Source organism: Schistocerca piceifrons, chromosome 6 (assembly GCF_021461385.2).
Source record: "Schistocerca piceifrons isolate TAMUIC-IGC-003096 chromosome 6, iqSchPice1.1, whole genome shotgun sequence".
NCBI classification, from domain to species: Eukaryota; Metazoa; Arthropoda; class Insecta; order Orthoptera; family Acrididae; genus Schistocerca; species Schistocerca piceifrons.
Genome location: NC_060143.1, coordinates 306,060,260 through 306,080,279, shown reverse-complemented (window position 1 = coordinate 306,080,279; position 20,020 = coordinate 306,060,260).

The following is a 20,020-nucleotide window of genomic DNA, read 5'->3' as shown; positions in this document are numbered from 1 at the left end:
TACGTGACCGCTGGCAGCGTTGGTCACGGGAATGTGCAATCACAAGAAAACCGGGCTGTGGATCGCCATGTGGCAACCAAGAGGGAAGACCATCGTGTTCGGCGTATGGCTCTGGCGCATCGTAATGCATCTGCAACAGCAATTTGAACAGCAGTTGGCACCACAGTGGCACAACGAAACGATAAAAATAGGTTACTTAAAGGACGCTCCGCACCAGACGCCATGTAGGGTGAATTCCACTGACCTCTAACCAAGCGCTGCAGTCATGGACGACTGTGCGGCTGATCCCGGCGGAGGTTCGAGTCCTCCCTCGGGCATGGGTGTGTGTGATTGTCCTTAGGATAATTTAGGTAAAGTAATGTGTAAGCTTAGGAACTGAAGACCTTATCAGTTAAGTCCCATAAGATTTCACACACATTTGAACATTTTTCGACCTCTAACCACCACCATTTTGGACTTCAGTGGTGTGAAGCGAGAACTCATTTGAGGGCTGGATGGATGCCTGTTGTGCTTTCTGATGAAAGCTGGCTTTGCCTCAGTGACATGTAACCTCCCCCTCACTTATCGACCTTAATGACAGTGAAAAATTAAACCGCGTGTACCTAATGGAAATTTGGGAAAAAGCAATCGTCACCGAAGTTAATCTGTCGGTAAAGAGGGAGGAAAGGGTTACATCTTAATGAAAGGAAAAATGCAAATGAAACTGGTGGAAATTAATTTTGAAAAGGGGTAAAGTTAATGAAGAAAGTAAATGTGCGGCCGTTACGTTAACAATTAACTAGCGGTAATTAGATATTTGAGATTTGGTGGAAATTACGGTCGTCAGTCCTAAGGACAATTACTATAGTAACTGAAAAAGAAAGGTAATTACACATATAATTAGCACTAGAAGCGTGGCAACTGAAGGTTGACACGTGTAGTGTGAAAACTGAAAGTTTGTCACAAGTAATAACTTTCGCTGCACTCTGACTTAATTTAGCAAAAGAATTAATAAAACCAGAAAACTGAAAGTTAATTTAGTGACTGAAATTAATAAGAAGCTTTCTTTCTTAAGCACATCGAAATTCAGTAAAATACGGTTAGTCTTGGACTACCTCAACAATCATTTCAAAAGCTACTTGAATCTACGCAATTTAGAAATAAGAGATTTAGCTTTGAACTTGAATTAAATGATTCTGAACAATTAACAATAGTAAGATTTAGTACGTACCAAGCTGAGCTGCAGTCACAGGTAAGCTAAAATACGGTAACTAAACTCGCACTCTTAATTTGTGCTTGCGTAATCTAAATATTGTAGCCAGCTATGAATACTTAAACTGAACTTTGAAATTAAAGCAGTGAAATGGAATGATTGTACTTTAATGCTGGCATCTGAATTTCAACGACACTCGGGTTGATTTCGGAAAAGGAAGGGACCCTGCTTGGTAATGCAATTGGGACAATGAGCAACAAAGGTTCATGCTAAGTTGCTGTAATTTTGCGAGGCAAACGGAACAATTTGAAAAGCTGAGGTCTGCCATACAGTTCTAAAACTTTACGTGCTTCCAGTCTTCCCTGTTGTATGAAGGTTTGAAGCCGTCGATCGAGGAGGTGGCGACAGTCACTCACTGTCGGCCGTCGCTGTTGCAGAAGCTGGATGTTGGCGCGCCTTCTTCTCAACACGGTCACCAGACGAAACGGGCTCTTGATGTGCGCCAGCTAATGCTTCCCGTCCGCGACACCATGTCAGAAACTATTATCGCAAGTCGAGCGCAATTACATGCTGCCAAACCCCGAAAGCGCGGCAACTCGCGGGAGCTACACACAACACACCTGCTCCACTCGCTACTCCAGCCAGACTCCCTCTGCCCGCGCTCCACGCGGCAGAGTTAACATTACCAAAGATCCTACACACTTTGATTCTTCACACGACCCATCGATGTAATCGTTCGATAGCAGTTTTCCCTAGGCAAGACCCAGCGTAAAAATACAAATAATATTTACGAAACAAACCAATTATACATCGACATAAGTGCATAAATACACTCCTGGAAATGGAAAAAAGAACACATTGACACCGGTGTGTCAGACCCACCATACTTGCTCCGGACACTGCGAGAGGGCTGTACAAGCAATGATCACACGCACGGCACAGCGGACACACCAGGAACCGCGGTGTTGGCCGTCGAATGGCGCTAGCTGCGCAGCATTTGTGCACCGCCGCCGTCAGTGTCAGCCAGTTTGCCGTGGCATACGGAGCTCCATCGCAGTCTTTAACACTGGTAGCATGCCGCGACAGCGTGGACGTGAACCGTATGTGCAGTTGACGGACTTTGAGCGAGGGCGTACAGTGGGCATGCGGGAGGCCAGGTGGACGTACCGCCGAATTGCTTAACACGTGGGGCGTGAGGTCTCCACAGTACATCGATGTTGTCGCCAGTGGTCGGCGGAAGGTGCATGTGCCCATCGACCTGGGACCGGACCGCAGTGACGCACGGATGCACGCCAAGACCGTAGGATCCTACGCAGTGCCGTAGGGGACCGCACCGCCACTTCCCAGCAAATTAGGGACACTGTTGCTCCTGGGGTATCGGCGAGGACCATTCGCAACCGTCTCCATGAAGCTGGGCTACGGTCCCGCACGCCGTTAGGCCGTCTTCCGCTCACGCCCCAACATCGTGCAGCCCGCCTCCAGTGGTGTCGCGACGGGCGTGAATGGAGGGACGAATGGAGACGTGTCGTCTTCAGCGATGAGAGTCGCTTCTGCCTTGGTGCCAATGATGGTCGTATGCGTGTTTGGCGCCGTGCAGGTGAGCGCCACAATCAGGACTGCATACGACCGAAGCACACAGGGCCAACACCCGGCATCATGGCGTGGGGAGCGATCTCCTACACTGGCTGTACACCACTGGTGATCGTCGAGGGGACACTGAATAGTGCACGGTACATCCAAACCGTCATCGAACCCATCGTTCTACCATTCCTAGACCGGCAAGGGAACTTGCTGTTCCAACAGGACAATGCACGTCCGCATGTATCCCGTGCCACCCAACGTGCTCTAGAAGGTGTAAGTCAACTACCCTGGCCAGCAAGATCTCCGGATCTGTCCCCCATTGAGCATGTTTGGGACTGGATGAAGCGTCGTCTCACGCGGTCTGCACGTCCAGCACGAACGCTGGTCCAACTGAGGCGCCAGGTGGAAATGGCATGGCAAGCCGTTCCACAGGACTACATCCAGCATCTCTACGATCGTCTCCATGGGAGAATAGCAGCCTGCATTGCTGCGAAAGGTGGATATACACTGTACTAGTGCCGACATTGTGCATGCTCTGTTGCCTGTGTCTATGTGCCTGTGGTTCTGTCAGTGTGATCATGTGATGTATCTGACCCCAGGAATGTGTCAATAAAGTTTCCCCTTCCTGGGACAATGAATTCACGGTGTTCTTATTTCAATTTCCAGGAGTGTATATATATATATATATATATATATATATATATATATATATATATATATATATATATATAGAAACAGTAAAACAATTACAATATATAGAGAGACAGAAATGTCATATCTTGAGGTAACAAAACAAGGGAAAAAAATAATAGTACAATAGATGGAAATAGGAGGATATGCATTTCCGGCGTTACAGACAGTGACGGCCGTGTGTTGATTAGAAAGAGACCAGTTGAGGGCCTGCAACCAAGCCGTCTCTGTGCTAGGCACACTGGACCTAGACCTGGAGTTATGATCTGGGGTGCGATGTCATATAACAGCAGGAACACACTCGTTCTTATCCCATGTACCCTGATAGTAAATCTGTACGTCAATTCGCTATTCAACCTAATGTGCTGTCATTCATGAACAGCACTCCATGAGGTGTTTTCCAATGGATAACGCTCGCTCACATACCGCTGTTGTACCACAACATGCTCTACAGAGTGTCGACATGTTGCCATGGCTTGTTCGATCACCAGAACTGTCTCCAGTCGAACACGTATGGGACATTTTCGGACGACAATTCCAGCGTCATTCACAAGCAGCACTAACCGTCCCTGTATCTGCCGATCAAGTTAAATAGGAATGGAACTATACCCAACAAACTGACATCTGGTACATGTACGACATAATGCATGCGAGTTTGCATTTAACATTCTGGTGGTTGCACCGGTTATTAATGTGTCATCATTTCACATACGCAATTATCACGCGCTCTCATTAACCTGTGACTTGCAACGTTAATCGCTTAAATATGTTACCCAGACAAATGTATTCCCGAAATTTCATTACTCTGCATTATTATTTTTTGCTGTTGCGGTTTTTTCTGTCAGTATACATTGAAGCGTCAAAGAAACTGATATACACATGCGTATTCAAACACAGAGTGTGTAAACAGGCAGAATACGGCGCCGAAAGCCCATTTTTGTGTCCTTGATGACCGCACGACACAAAGTTTTACAGCTCATCTGGACCCGTCAACACCGACATTGGACTGTTGATGCCTGGAAACATGTTACCTGGTCGGATGAGTCTCGTTTCAAATTGTATCGAGCGGATAGACATGTACGGATATGGAGATAATCTCATGAATTCATGGACCCTTCGTGTCAGCAAGGAATTGTTCAAGCTGATGGAGCCTCTGTAATGGTGCGGGCGTGTGCAGTTGGATTGAAACGGGACCCCTGGTACATCTAGATACGACTCTGAAAGGTGAAACGTACGTAAGAATCCTCTCTGATCACTTGCATGTAATGCGACACTCCACACATTCAGAATTTGTACAGAGTGGCCCCAGAAACAGTTTTCTGAGTTTAAACACTTCCGCTGGCCACCAGGCTCCCCAGCCATGAACATTATTGGGCATATCTGGGATGCCTTGCAACGTGCTGTTCAGAAGAGACCTCCATCCCCTCGTAGTCTTGCGGACAGGATTCATGGTGTCAGTTCCCTCCAGCACTACTTCAGATATTATTCGAATCCATGCCACGTCGTGTTGCGGCACTTCTGCGTGGTCGGGGAAGGGGGACATATACGATATTAGGCATTTGTACCAGTTTCTGTGGCTCTTCAGTGTATGATGGTATCGTTACACAGGGTTTTTCACGATTCATTTATCAAACTTGTAGAAGTTGTAGAGGAGACTTAGTGGATCAAGTCCTACTTGGGAAGCAATGTTCGGAAACGTCATCCAACGATGCTGTTGAGCGTCTACGTTATTGGCGCGGGCGCCTGTAAATGTATGTATATAAAGGGTGATTCCGTGATGATGTTACAAACTTTCTAGGATGATGTATCAATCTGAGGTAATGGTTCCTGTACCGGAAACGAACAAGTCGAAAGATATAAGTGAAAAACTTTCCGAGACCTCATACAGTGGAATACATGTACTCGTACTATTGTTGCTAAGATTGCAGCGTGGGCAACTTTCAGAGGTATGGACAGAAAATCTCAAGTAAACGCAGGTTCTAAAATGGATACCTGAGGATCTATGAGCATTTGTTCGCCTTCGCCACCGTGAAACACATCTCCCCTGTCGCATTCATCTGTATCTCTTGTGGCTCACACAGTCGTAGGAGTCAATGTAACTCTATACCGAAATTATATTATGACCTGCAACGTGGCATAAACACCACAAACTAGATCAATATTCAGGATGGTTTTCCTAAATCTCTTAAAGCGAATGCAAGGATTATTCCTTGGAGATAACATGGCCAGGTTCCTTCCTCGTTATTCCTCAGACGGAGACTATGCTCCATCTCCAGTGACCTCATCACCAAAGAACGTTAAACTCTAATCTCCTTTTCTTATTTTTCTCATCTGACGATGTAGCTGCAGTGGCTTGGAAACTGGCTGATGGGCAAGTTAACATTCCAAGTGTGACTCGGTAGCTTAGTCAATACGTGTCTGACTACCAATCCAATACCTCTGGGGTACTTCTCATAGTGTTTTTCTCCATTTATTGCGTCTTTCACCTGTAGAAATGAATTTTGTGAGTGAAAAACGTCGAGCCACACCATGATTTGAAACCGCCGGCCGAGTGGCCGAGCGGTTCTAGGCGCTACAATCTGGAACTGCGCGACCGCTACGGTCCCAGGTTCGAATCCTGCCTCGGGCATGGATGTGTGCGATGTCCTTAGGTTAGTTAGGTTTAAGTAGTTCTAAGTTCTAGGGGACTGATGACCTCAGAAGTGTCCCCATCGTGCTTAGACCGATTTGAACCATTTGAAACCCACGTTAACTGCGTAAGTCCCACTATGACCTACTGGGTAAGGCTGTTCAGTGGACAAGGGCATATCACCTCCAACAGTACCGTGCCTGGTAAATCTGGTATTCAAATCACCTTTCCACTTAGAAGCAGTTTTATCTTTTTACAAAGAAATCGGCGGTTTCCTTTCAACTCATGCGCTAACTCTAGTAATATAACACATAAGCGTTAACTTGAGAATGAAATACCTGAGAATTTACATCTGGAACAGCATTGTATGGAAGTGAATCATGGATGGTGTGAAAAACGGAAAATAAGAGAATCGTAACATGTGTGATGTATTGACATAGCAGATTGCTGAAAGGCAACCGAGCTGATATAGAATGATAGAGTTTCAAGGACGAATTTATCACTTTTCAGCGGGATGTGCGCTGATATGAAACTTCCTGGCAGATCAAGACTGTGTGTCGGAGCAGGAAACAAACCCTGGACATTTGCCGTCCAACCGTCCTCAGATCCCGGGTTCGAATCCTGGTCTTGCACACTGGTTTAATCTGCTAGGAAGTTTCGTATAAGCGGACACTCTGTTACAGAGTGAAAATTCATCCTTGAAACATCCTCCAGGCTGTGGCTAAGCCATGTCTCCGCAATATCCTTTCGTCCAAAAGTGTTAGTCCTGCAAGTGTCGCAGGAGAAATTCTGTGAAGTGTGGAAAGTACGTTATGAGGTACTGGCGAAAGTAAAGGCGTGAGGGCAGGTCGTGAGTCGTATCTAAGTAGACCAGATGGTCCCGTGGAAGTCACAGGTCACAGCTTCGAGTCCCGGTCCAGCACATAATTTTAATTTGCTAGGTAGTGTCAATGTGGAAGTTCTCTACAAAAGGAAAAGAATATGTGGAAAACACTAACAAGAAGGAGAAACACGATGTTAGGGCATTTGTCGAGACATTATGGAATTACACAACATTATATGTTGTAAGTTCACAGTCTCCCAAATTTTTTGAAAGGCTTCATTTTCGGCATTGGCTAAAAACCTGCTATTACAGTTTCAATCTTTGGTCTTTTCAAGTCCGTAACAGCTGCAAACACTGTATACACATAGTTAAACATGTCACTAACATAATTCGTATGGGTCTTACAGTGGAGTTACGAAAATCTTGATTAGAAGAGACAAAAAATTACGACCTGTAAGCACTGCAGTAGTCATCAGTAAAAGGAGTAAAAATAACTTGAGCCTCTAGTGCTCGTGTCGGTCTAGACACATACACTATCTAAATAAAGTATAGAATGTGTCAGTATGTTACGAGAAAGCGTCGTAAAAGACAAAAATAAATGCAAAACTCTTTGCTATATTTAGCATAATGTGACAGACAGGGTAAGAACACACGAAATAAAACTCATGATTACCGCACACGTCAGTGACAAAAAGTATACTGTTCAAAAGCCGGTGAGAAAGATTTGTAAAGAATTTTCATCTCCAAAGACTACCCTTAAGACACCCGTTCTGCTACACACCCTTTACCAGTAGAGATAAGTATACTCTTAGGTGGTAATCTTATGGTAATGGGAAACCGACGCCAATTCATAGTTGGAGTTTAACCCCCAGTAATGTGACGTCATCGCGACATTGTAACAACCTCACTGTAACCTCACTGCAATCTCGCCCACAACCTCGCCACATGTGCGGTGTGAACGTGTTGCCCGCCAGTCTGCTTCTGAGAGATGCACCATGGGAGAACCCCATGACAGCCTTGGCCAAGAGCGTACTTATGCTGTCGGTGTACGATTTGCACAGGCGATAGTAGCTTTCTCTCTTCCCACAGCGGCGGTGAGAAGAAGAAAATTATTCTCTCTCCTACTTCTGTTCCACTAGCGCAGTGCTTACCAACCTTTCATAGAACGCTACCCCTGAATGCAATCAGACATTAGCTAACTTCCCTCTCCCTCCCCCACATCATCACCAACTTTAGCACCTAACTAAATAGTAGAGCGAGAGACTTTTCTTGGAACACTTTTGTCTTTAAAATGATAAAAGATGAATGGTACTTAGTTGTGTGTGTGTGTGTTTGTTAGAATGAATCATGAAGGAAATCGCGGTGCATTCAAGTGCTACCAACAACTCCTTCTCAGAAAAGAAAGCTAATTATCCACAGTGAGGGTACACACTTGTTACAAAACTTTCTTCGTCTGCGTTACTTCTCTCCATTGTGTCACTTGCTTGACCTGCACACTGAAGACCCATTTAGAGTCAAACAAGTTCAGATGTGTGCACTATACTTACTGTTCGTAAATCACTTCATTGCTGCACCCCTTATTTCTGAACTGACAGATATTGGACGACTTCAGGCTGTTACTGCTTTGTGTCGAACACCTGTAATCATAATAATAATAATAATAATAATAATAATAATAAAACAGTGTACAGCACTGTAGTAGCCCTTACGTAGTTACTGCTGTGTCATGCTGTCAATTAATTCATATATCTGTTTCAAAGCAAGTAATGAAGCAATTTCTGGACTAAGTAAGTACTATCTACAACTTGGAGAAGACATTTTCTTGAGATATTTCGCATTTGTTACATATATTTCTTACTTTTGTTATCAGCAGGCTACAGGACAAAGCACAACATATATGTGTGTACTGGAAGGACTATGTGAGGACCTAGTAACCTGCACTGCATTAATGCTGCTAACTGAGAAAAAGTAATTATTGATAATTTATATTATCAGTACATGAATCTTACAAAATTTTGATAGTAGTAACAATATTTTGAAAATAATTTAGTTTCGTGAGTGAAACAAAATCGAATCGTTTAGTTTTTGCCCCTCACAAAAACTTGTCTTACTCCTCAGAGGTAATTACCCTCAGACTGGGAATCACTGCACTAGTGAGTATTAATAAAAGGTGACGCACAGAAGATCATGAGCTGGTAAATATTGCATACACTCCTGTACATTAATCACTATCGATAAATAGCTCACCCAGTCGTGTGAGAAGTCTCAGAGACTAAACATGTCAAAGTATAAAATCTTATATACCTTGTGTGGCAAACTCTTTGCAGTTGTCTGATGTGCAAAAAGGGCTGTTTAAGTTCTTTTTCTTTATTGTATTTCAATGCCCCATATGGGGCAGGCTGGCAGCAGCGTAGGCGCCACTCTTCAGCCGAGAGACAGACATGACTACGGAACACGGAGACATTTAAAAAAACACCAGAAAGGAGGAAATACGGCGAAACAGTCAACAGAAATGAGGAAATACAGCGAAACAGACATATAAAAGGGGGAAACATAATGGATGATAGCATAAAAAAGGATGACTGTAAGATGGTGAAAAAAACTAAAAACTGTACCCAAAAAACCACACACTGTGGCGATTATAAGAAACACAAGGCAAAGTATGGCCGCAGTATAAAAGTAGTGATGAACAGCGTAGCATATAACAATCACTGACAGTAACACTATGTACAAGTCCAGCACACAATGAAAATCACAGCTCTTGATGGCACAGAAGAACGACACCAAACACAACACTGACATAGCACACTGATGAGGATGAACAAGCTGAGAGGATCTGCCAGGCGGAGGAAGAGGTGAGGAAAGGGGGGGGGGGGAGATGGGCAGGGAGTGTGTCAGATTGGGCCAGGTAGGGAAGGATGTCGGAGGGAAACAATCGAGGGAGGGGTGCAGAGACTCAGTGGGGGAAGGAGGAAAATCCGCTCTGGGAGAGAGAGGGGAGAGGTAAAGGAGGGTCCCTGGGGAGGGGGCGCGGAACAAGGCCAGGCTAGAGTTGGCAGGAAGGGTAGATGTCACAGCAAAGTTCAACATCCGGGAGGGAGAAGTACTGGTTCAAAATGGCTCTAAGCACTAAGGCACTTAACATCTGAGGTCATCAGTCCCCTAGACTGAGAACTGATCAAACCTAACTAACCTAAGGACATCACACACATCCATGACCAAGGCAGGATTCGATCCTGCGACTATAGCAGCAGCGTGGTTCCAGACTGAAGCACCTACAACTGCTCGGCTACAGTGAGAGCCACTGGAAATTGCCCTGATGAAGGAAACGGTGTGACAGTGGAGAGAGGGAGGGATGCAGCGACAGAGGTGTTGCAAAGGGCGGGGGTTGCAGAGGAAGGAGGAAATCATGGGGTGAGGATATCAAGCCTGTGGACTGTGTAAAGGATGCAGAGATGTTGGTGGAAAAGGAGGAGGTGGGGAAGGGGATGAGGTCATACAGAAGTTTTGTGGCGGAAGGAAGGCAGATACAGAAGGCAAGGCATAGCATGTGGTGTTCTAGAATTTTGAGGGCCTTATAAAAGTGTGTGTGTGGGGGGGGGGGGGCAGCAGGAGATACAGGCAAACCTGGCATAACAGAGGATAGGATGGATGAGGGATTTGTAGGTGGGGAGGATGGTGGAAGGATGCAATCCCTATGTACGGCCAGACAGGAGTGGAGGCAGGAATGGGCTTTCTTCTGGATGGTCAGGAGATGAGAGGTCCAGGTAAGGTGACAGTTGAGGGTGAGGCCAAGGTATCTCAGGATGGGGATGAGCTGGATGGGATGACTGTAAATGGTTAGGTAGAAAACATGGAGACCAAAGGAGTGGGTGGTGCAGCCTATGATGGTTGCCTGGGTTTTGGTGGGGTTGATATGAAGGACCACTGGTTACACTAAGTGTTGAACTGGTGAAGGTGAGTTTGGAGGGTGTGTTTCGACTGTTGAAGGGTAGGATAGAGAGCCAGGAAGGCTGTGATCAGCATATTGCAGGAGGTGGACAGGTGGTGGTGGCTTGGGCATATCTGCAGTGTACAGGAGATAGAGGAGAGGGGAGAGGACAGAGCCCTGGGGGGATGCCAGCAGTGGGATAAAAGATAAGGGAGTTGGTGTCATGAAGGGTGACATAGGGAGGATGGTGTGAGAGGAAGGAAGCGACCAGACGGACAAAATTAATTGGCAAGACATAGGTTTGGAGTTTAAAGAGGAAACCGGTATCCCATACACAGTTATAGGCATTTTGGAGGTCGAGGGAAACAAAAATGGCGGAGTGACAGGGGTAATGTTGGAGGGAGACAAGGTGGATGAGGTTAAGGAGTTGGTCTTCAGCAGAGAATGAGGGTCAGAAGCCATAATGGTTAAGGGGAAGGATGTGGTGTTGATTGAGGTGGTGATGGATACGACAGGAGAGGATGAATTCGAAGACCTTACCGAAGGTGGAAGTGAGGTAGCTGGGACGATAGCAAGAGGCGATGGAAGAGGATTTGTTGGGTTTGAGGAATAAGAGGATGCAGGAAGCCTTCCACAGATTGGGGCAAAAGCCAGTGGAGAGGATGACATTGTATAAATTGGCAAGGACAGACAGGAAGGTAAAGGGGCATTCTTTGAGGTGGCAATAGGTGACACACTCATGACCAGAGGCCATGTTGCGTTTTGACTGGAGGATAATTTTAATGTCTTGTGCTGTGATTGGAGTGTTGATGTCAGAGGGGGCAACTGCTCCAAGTACTGGAGACTGGGAGCAAGTGGAGCGACCAAGGTATCGGCGCGTTCCATGATGGTGTGGATCTCCAAGGATGGAGAAGACCTCAGAAAGGTGGGAAGCAAAGTGGTTGACCTTAGTGAGGTCATTGGGAAGGGGGCGGTCGTTATGGGAGAAGGGAGTAATGGGTTGCGGAATGGGAACTAGTAAGGCGATGGAAGGCTGACCAGTACTTGGAAGGGTTTATAGGGAGGGCGGCGTTGAGTCATGCACAGGTCTGGCGCCAGTCCCAACGTTTCTTTGCTGTAATGAGGTTCCATACGTGTTGCTGTATTTGAGCTATTCAAGGTCAGTTACAAATTAAAAATTAGTGCCTGTAAACGCATCAGTGTAGGAATGATGTCAGATCCGTAAGTTTTATCTCTTGTTGATATTCAAAAATCCTCGACATAATGATGTCAAAGTAATACTATCCCTAGATGAGTTGTATCAGCAACACTGTGACATCAAAAGTATCCGAACACCCCCAAAAACATACATTTTTCGTATTAGGCGCATTGTGCTGCCTCCTACTGCCAGCTACTCCGTATCAGTGACCTCAGTAGTCATTAGACAGCGTGAGAGAGCATAATGGGGCACTCCGTGGAACTCACGGACATCGAATGTGGCCAGGTGATTGCGTATCATTTGTGTCATACGTCTGTACGCGAGATTTCTGCACTCCTAAACATCCCTACGTCCAATGTTTCCGATGTGATATCGAAGTAGAAACGTGAATGGACACTCACAGCACAAAAGCGTACAGGCTGATCTCGTCTGTTGACTGACAAAGACCGCCGACTGTTGAAGAGGGCCGTAATGTGTTATATGCAGACTTCTATCCAAACCATCGTACAGGAATTCCAACCTGCATCAGGATCCACTGCGAGTACTGTGACAGTTAGGCGGGAGTTGAGGAAACTTGGATTCATGGTCGAGTAGCTGCTAATAAGCCACACATCACCGCGGTAAGTGCCAAACTACGCCTCACTTGTTGTAAGGAACGTAAACATTGGACGGTTGAACAGTGGATATATGTTGTCTGGAGTGACGTATTACGGTACACAGAGTGGTGATTCGATGGCAGGGTGTGGCTATGGCGAAAGACGGTGAACGTCATCTGTCAGCGAATGTAGTCCCAACAGTAAAATTCGGAAGCGGTGGTGTTATGGTGTGGTCGTGTTTTTCATGGAGTGGGCTTGCACCCATTGTTGTTTTGCATGGCGGTATCATAGCATAAGCCTACACTGTTGTTTTAAGCATTTTCTTGCTTCCCACTGTTGAAGACTAATTCAGGGATGGCGATTCCATCTTTCAACATAATCAAGCACCTGTTCATAATCCACATCCTATGGCGGATTGCTTACACCACAGTAACATCTCTGTAATGGACTGGCCTGCACAGAGTCCTGACCTGAATCCTATAGAACACCTTTGGGATATTTTGGAACGCCAGCTTCGTGACAGGCCTCAACGACCGATATCAATACCTCTCTTCTGTGCAGCACTCCATGAAGAATGGGCTGCCATTCCCCAAGAAACCTTCCAGCACATGATTGCACGTATGCCTGCGAGACTGGAAGCTATAATCAAGGCTAAGGGTGGGCCAACACCTTAGTGAATTCCAGCATTACTGATGGAGGGCGCGACGAACTTTTAAGTCATTTACAGCCAGGTGTCCAGATACTTTTGATGACATAGTGTATGTAGCATCTAAATGCAGATTTCTCCTTTATTCAAGGGAGACACTGACTGTCCCTCAGTGAATGTGGGTTTTCATACTTTTGTGGTGGTGGACTTTCTGCAAACAGTCATAATATTTAATGAGAGAGTGTTTTTATCTACAGGAGCACATTTTAAAAATATAACATATAGGAGTCATGCAATTCTACCTGCTCTAGATTGTCGGCAAAGCTGGCACCGTATGTCTACGGATTCGGTAAGAGAATGTGAAGCAAACTGTTGGAGATGGTGTGCAAAACTCCTCACCCATCAGAAGAAACCCCCACTCAACACCACGATTCACGTTGTGTATCGATACAAGAAGAAGAACTGCATCAACTAGATGTATGTATTGAATTACGATCTCATTAAAGAGCTTCATACACCCTGCTATATGTAAGAGTTTGTAAACAAAAAGCCTCAAAGAAGTGCAGTATTTCTTTTGTCTATAAAGGCCCATGTATGCTAATGTAACTGTATAGGCGTTGACATGACTGAGTGGATAAAGCATCCCCGTCACAAGATCCTTGTTGTAACTGACTGGTCCCGCAGTGATTCCAGAAATCATATGAAGAGGAGGAATGGTTCACTGTTTCCCAGTTTCATTCTTGGACCATCTGACGTTAGCAAGACTTTCCAAAAACCTTATCTTGGCCTAAATATTAGCTATTTCGGGAGGATCAAATAGCGTTTACATACACAAATCATATGATGCCACATCAAATAAATGTACCTCACTTTACTGAGTTTAACTTACCTTGCTCACTTCTCTTAAACATGTCTAAGAGTTTAATACTCCATTTCTCTTGTCCAATAAATAATAAAAAAAATAGATGATAGGGGTAGCTCTGAAAGTAAGAATGGGGAGAACTGACTATATGAAACGAAAGTGACATAGTATTGTCAGTTAACTAAGCCAACTGGTAACCGTTAGTTACCTGCCATTGCAAAGGGTGCATGTCCCCTTAGATAGGTATTTTTCCAGGTTAACAACTCTATATATGCCATTGATTACACCTGGTATTGCATTAAATCGGCAACATTGCAAGTACTTCTAGCAACCACTACTCTCATCTGAGCTGTATTAACTGATAACAACCCACTGAAGTGTTTTTGTTGTGTCCGCTGCATCAGGATGATGACCTTTAACTGATGCATGAGGGTAACCACTTGCACTTTTCTTTCTGTTGACATGGTGTAAGTAGGCTGTTTAGGTTTTCTTATTGGTAATGCCACGTAGCGCTCTGTATGAAAATCACTGGCTGTGCTGTGTGCAGTCTGTGGCTAGTTTGCATTGTTGTCTGCCATTGTACTGTTGGGCAGCGGCAGCTGGATGTGAACAGCGCGTAGCGTTGCGCAGTTGGAGGTGAGCCGCCAGCAGTGGTGAATGTGGGGAGAGAGATGGCGGAGTTTTGAAATTTTTAAAACTGGATGTCATGAACTGATATGTATATTATGAGTTTTCAACATTATTAAGGTAAATACATTGTTTGTTCTCTATTAAAATCTTTCATTTGCTAACTATGCCTATTAGTAGTCAGTGCCTTCCGTAGTTTGAATCTTTTATTTAGCTGGCAGTAGTGGCGCTCGCTGTTTTGCAGTAGTTCGAGTAACGAAGATTTTTGTGAGGTAAGTGATTTGTGAAAGGTATAGGTTAATGTTAGTCAGGGCCATTCTTTTGTAGGGATTATTGAAAGTCAGATTGCGTTGCGCTAAAAAAAATATTGTGTGTCAGTTTAAGCACAGTCCTTTGTAATTTTTCTAAGGGGACGTTTCAATGGTGCTAATTTTGTGTGCAGGAACGCTATGTCCAACGTTACTCATATTAATTCTACTTTCTCTTTCTTCTCGATCACACCGTGATTCAACTTAGAATTTAGTTTTCTCTGTAAGTTCAGTGACACCAATCGTCACAGTTTCATTTACAGTTTTCGTTTTCTTCTCTACTTCTTTGTCAGCTTCTTTAAAAATTAACTTGGAAAACGTTTTTGTCGTTTTTACAATCGAATTCTACGTTGAAAATATTACTACAAATTTTCCATATTTTTTACACATTGCATCAATCTGTGCTTCCTGTAGTGTATGATGTGTATTACTGAGTTTACTAACCTTTTCTTGTTTGTTGACAGCATCACTGTCTTTAGTGTCTAACATTTCGATACCAGTTTCAGTCATATTTGTTTCGTCTTCAACAATTGGCTCTACATTCGCAATGATAGTATTAATTTCACAGTGTCACATATAATTGATTAATTTGTGTATCTTACTGATATTCTGTGTATTACAAACTTCGCTAACTTTAGTGTATATTTGTATCACAGCTGCCACCCTTTTCATTTGATCATTGACTTGTTTCTACTCCATTAATAATAATTTATCTTTGATATTATTGAATCTTTTCCTTTGGGTGGCACTTCGTTCCTGTTCCACAACATTAGTTTTATCACCTGCAATTCTGTGCAATTAGATTTAACGAATTTACAAAAGCTATATAAAGTTTCCTTAATACAGTAATATCTACAACAGAGTGTTCTTTATACCAGTCACTTGCATTAAACTACACCATGCAAAGCATGAAACTGTGACCTTTAGTGTCACTGAACTTACAGACAAAGTTAAAATCTAAGTTGAATCACGATGTGATTGAGAAGAAAGAGAAAGTAGAATTAATAGAAGTGATGCTGCAATATGTCATTATCTTTATGGTGTAGTCGCAAAGATTTGACTTCATTTGGATGCACGATGGTGATTTGATTTTATATTTTTAAAAAAATTCTGTATGTGAGTCTATAGGTAGTTTGCAGATATATAGCCACACTAGCACCCTCTTGTGACTGACTTGAATTAACACCACATAGCAGTATAATCAGTTTGCACTTGGCTCTGGTATACAGCTTATGAGGGGGCATAATGTACTCATAGGTTAAAATAGTCAGCAGTATATTAGCATCAAGATTATTGATATTTATAAAATTTGATAGGATTTCTCAATATCTTTTGCAGTATCATTGTAACATTTATGTAGCCGTTACCTATTTATGATACCTCATATACCTTTGCTGCCTTCGAAAATGATGTTACATTGAAATGTGTAAGACAATTTCCATCCAATAAAAAGTGTGACTGAGACAAGTGAAGTTTCAACTGCAAAATGGCCACAACGTCTTAATGTCTTATACTACATATATGTAGACTGTATCTGTAATCTTCATTTCTTCATTATATCAATTAGCTTCTCCATTTTCAGATAGAGCTCTCTGTTTCATCTTGATTTGTATTCAACGTTACTACTACTTCTAGGTTTCGATATTTTCCTTAGAATTCTTCTTTCAACGTTTCCAGCTTTACAAGATCCCCAAATCTTCTTAAGTATTTTCTGCAGCATACAGTGTTTCAGGCCATAATGCTACTTGATGGTGCCTTACTTTTGTGCTCTAGTACAAAGCTTTTTTGTTATATGTGTTTTCTGTCACTTGGAATGCCCTTTCCATTTTATGTACTCTATTTTCTATAGATATGTGTTCTTTTGTGCTGATTGTTATATATTCTTCTAGGTGTTTAAACAGTTTTATTTAGATATTGTGTTATGAATTTTAAGATTTGGAGGAGTGTCACTGATATTTTTAATGAAATGTGTTTTTCCAAATGATATTTTTAGTTCTATTTCGTCTCCTTGTTTATGTAGTTCTGTGATTTGTTCTTTGACATCAGCCAGTGAGCCACTAATTAATACCATGTCATGTCTGAAAGCTAGACAAGCTATGGTGATTTTATTTTGTTTCTCCCTAGTTAAACACCCTTAGTATTGATGGATTTTCTCCACTCTCTCACTAACTTTGGAGGAGCGTCACTGATATTTTTAATGAAATGTGTTTTTCCAAATGATATTTTTAGTTCTATGTGTTTTTCCAAATGATATTTTTAGTTCTATTTCGTCTCCTTGTTTATGTAGTTCTGTGATTTGTTCTTTGACATCAGCCAGTGAGCCACTAATTAATACCGTGTCATGTCTGAAAGCTAGACAAGCTGTGGTGATTTTATTTGTGTTTCTCCCTAGTTAAACAACCTTAGTATTGATGGATTTTCTCCACTCTCTCACTAACTTCTCTAATGCCTAGTTGAAAGAGGGGGTGATAATCCATATCCTTGTCTTACTCCAGATTTGATTTAAAATGCGCCGGTCGAAGTGGCCGTGCGGTTAAAGGCGCTGCAGTCTGGAACCGCAAGACCGCTACGGTCGCAGGTTCGAATCCTGCCTTGGGCATGGATGTTTGTGATGTCCTTAGGTTAGTTAGGTTTAACTAGTTCTAAGTTCTAGGGGACTAATGACCTCAGCAGTTGAGTCCCATAGTGCTCAGAGCCATTTGAACCATTTAAAATGCTTTTGACAGTTTCACCATACATTTTACTTCTGATGTGTTTGTTCAAGTTCCTTTAATTATTTCTGTTCTCTTTTTGCCAAGTTAGAATTACTTTAAAATGTTGATTAGTGCATTTCTATCAATTTCATCATTTGTTTTTATACAATCTACAAATGTTGCCATGTATACCAACTTCCTGATTTTCCTAATTTCTGTTATTTTCTTTAGGTTTAGTATTTGCTCTGCATGAGACCTTCCCTTCCTAAATCCTGCTTCATACTCCCTTTGTTGCGTGTACAGTATTTCTTCAGCTCTCTTTAAAAGTGCCACAGACAGGATCTAAAATGCCAGTGGCAAGAGGGAAGTCCCTCTATAATTATTAGGATCAGTTTTCTTTCCTATTTTTACCTAATGGATGTATTTATGCCGATGACTATTCCAATGGTAAACTGTTAGTTGTCAAAATCTCATTAAGGGTTTCTGTTAGACATATAATAATGTTGTCACTAGAATGTTTCCAGAATTCATCAACTATATTGTCTTCTCCTGATGCTTCGTTATTTTTAAATTCTTTTAAGATTTCTCTAATTTTCCCTATTGTTGGTGGCTTTGAGTCTGCTTGTATTTGGATTACATTATCAGAATGAAATTCCTCTTGTGGATGGACTGCAGTTTAGTTCATTGAAGTAGCTCACAAGTATTTTGTAGTTCTCTGTGTTATTACATGCAGCCTTTAGTGTTTTTGGATCTATATAATAGAACACTGATATATGTGGCCAGGAATTAATATTTCTGTGGGTATGTGACACAAAAACTTCTTCAAAGTATTTTTGAATGAAATTGGTTAGCTAATTTACGTTTCTGTGTTTGATTTTGTGGGTTTATTATTTAAAGGAGGTTTCAGAATGCTCCGACTCATTCTTTGCTCAATTCCGTAGGCCCCAGAATTCGAATGCTTACTTTTCACTTCCTTGTAAATGCAAGATTGGGTTCTCTCTGGAGTGAAATCTCTTAGAAGATGCATGTCCATTGTTGTCTGCTTTTTTGAGTTAGCGAAACCAATCGCCAAAAGATACTGCTCAGGCTTGTTAGTCTGGGGTATATGTTTCCAGCCACACCTCTGGTTAGCAGACACTGACCATTTTGCCACTTGTTGCAAGTCAGAAGCATAGTTGATTTTTTCTTGTGTTTCTTCTGCTGGTACCACCATTCCAAGGTTCATTCTTTCCATGTTCACTACCGTTGTAGTCTTCAATGTAACCCTAGCATGGGGCTCTCACAGGATGCTATCCTCTAGGACAGGTGAGCCTTGGTTTTTTATGAGGCTGTTACTCGTCGCCCACCACATTCCTCATCACTTGCACAGAATATTACCAGTGACTGCCAATCCTCTGACACTGTGGCTGCATCACTCGTCCTATCTTTTTACACTCTGGTCCTTCTTATTCCCTGGGAACAACTGAATTCCACATTATCGTACGTTAGTTCGAGCTACCTGTGCTTAACAAGTGGTGACTAAGACCATGACACAATTACCAAGATCTCGTATTGGCATAACAACACGCGTCTCTCTCTTCATTCAGTGTTTCCATCGTTCCTTTCGTAAACTGTTGCAACTCAGTTGTTATTTCGAGCATAGTTCTCGATACGTCTAACATTCTCTATTCCACATTTTTAATTTGTATTGTAGGCCAAATAACTGTTGTTTCTGTGTTCTTTGCAATTCCTAGTATTATCCCTAGCGTACTACTTAAATTTTCGATGTCATCATTATCTGTTGTACCTAATATTGTCTATAATAATATCCCGCCAACATCTAACTAAAGTCTCTTCTTTCCCACCAGCTTTCTGGAATTATTTGTGGTATATGCTGTAGATGGACCTGAAGTTTTTCATAGGGAAACTTAAATTTCTGGTACTTTTTCAGTACATCTCTCATTTTCCGTAGATAAATTTGTGAACATATTCTGTAAACCTCTAATTTCATTCCTTATCATCCAGATCTCAAACATAAGTGTTAAGAACCACTTGTATTGTAAATAAGTTATACACAACTGCAACCTGTCACTTTTTTTCAATAATAATGCTTTATTACATGAACCGGTTTTCGAACCCTTTTAGGTTCATCTTCAGATGATTTCGGGAGGATCCGGGAAGTTACATCATTACTGGCAGTAGCATAATGCTGGGTGCTGGTTTGCGACAGTATAGGCGCAGCATTATGCTACTACCAGTAATGAT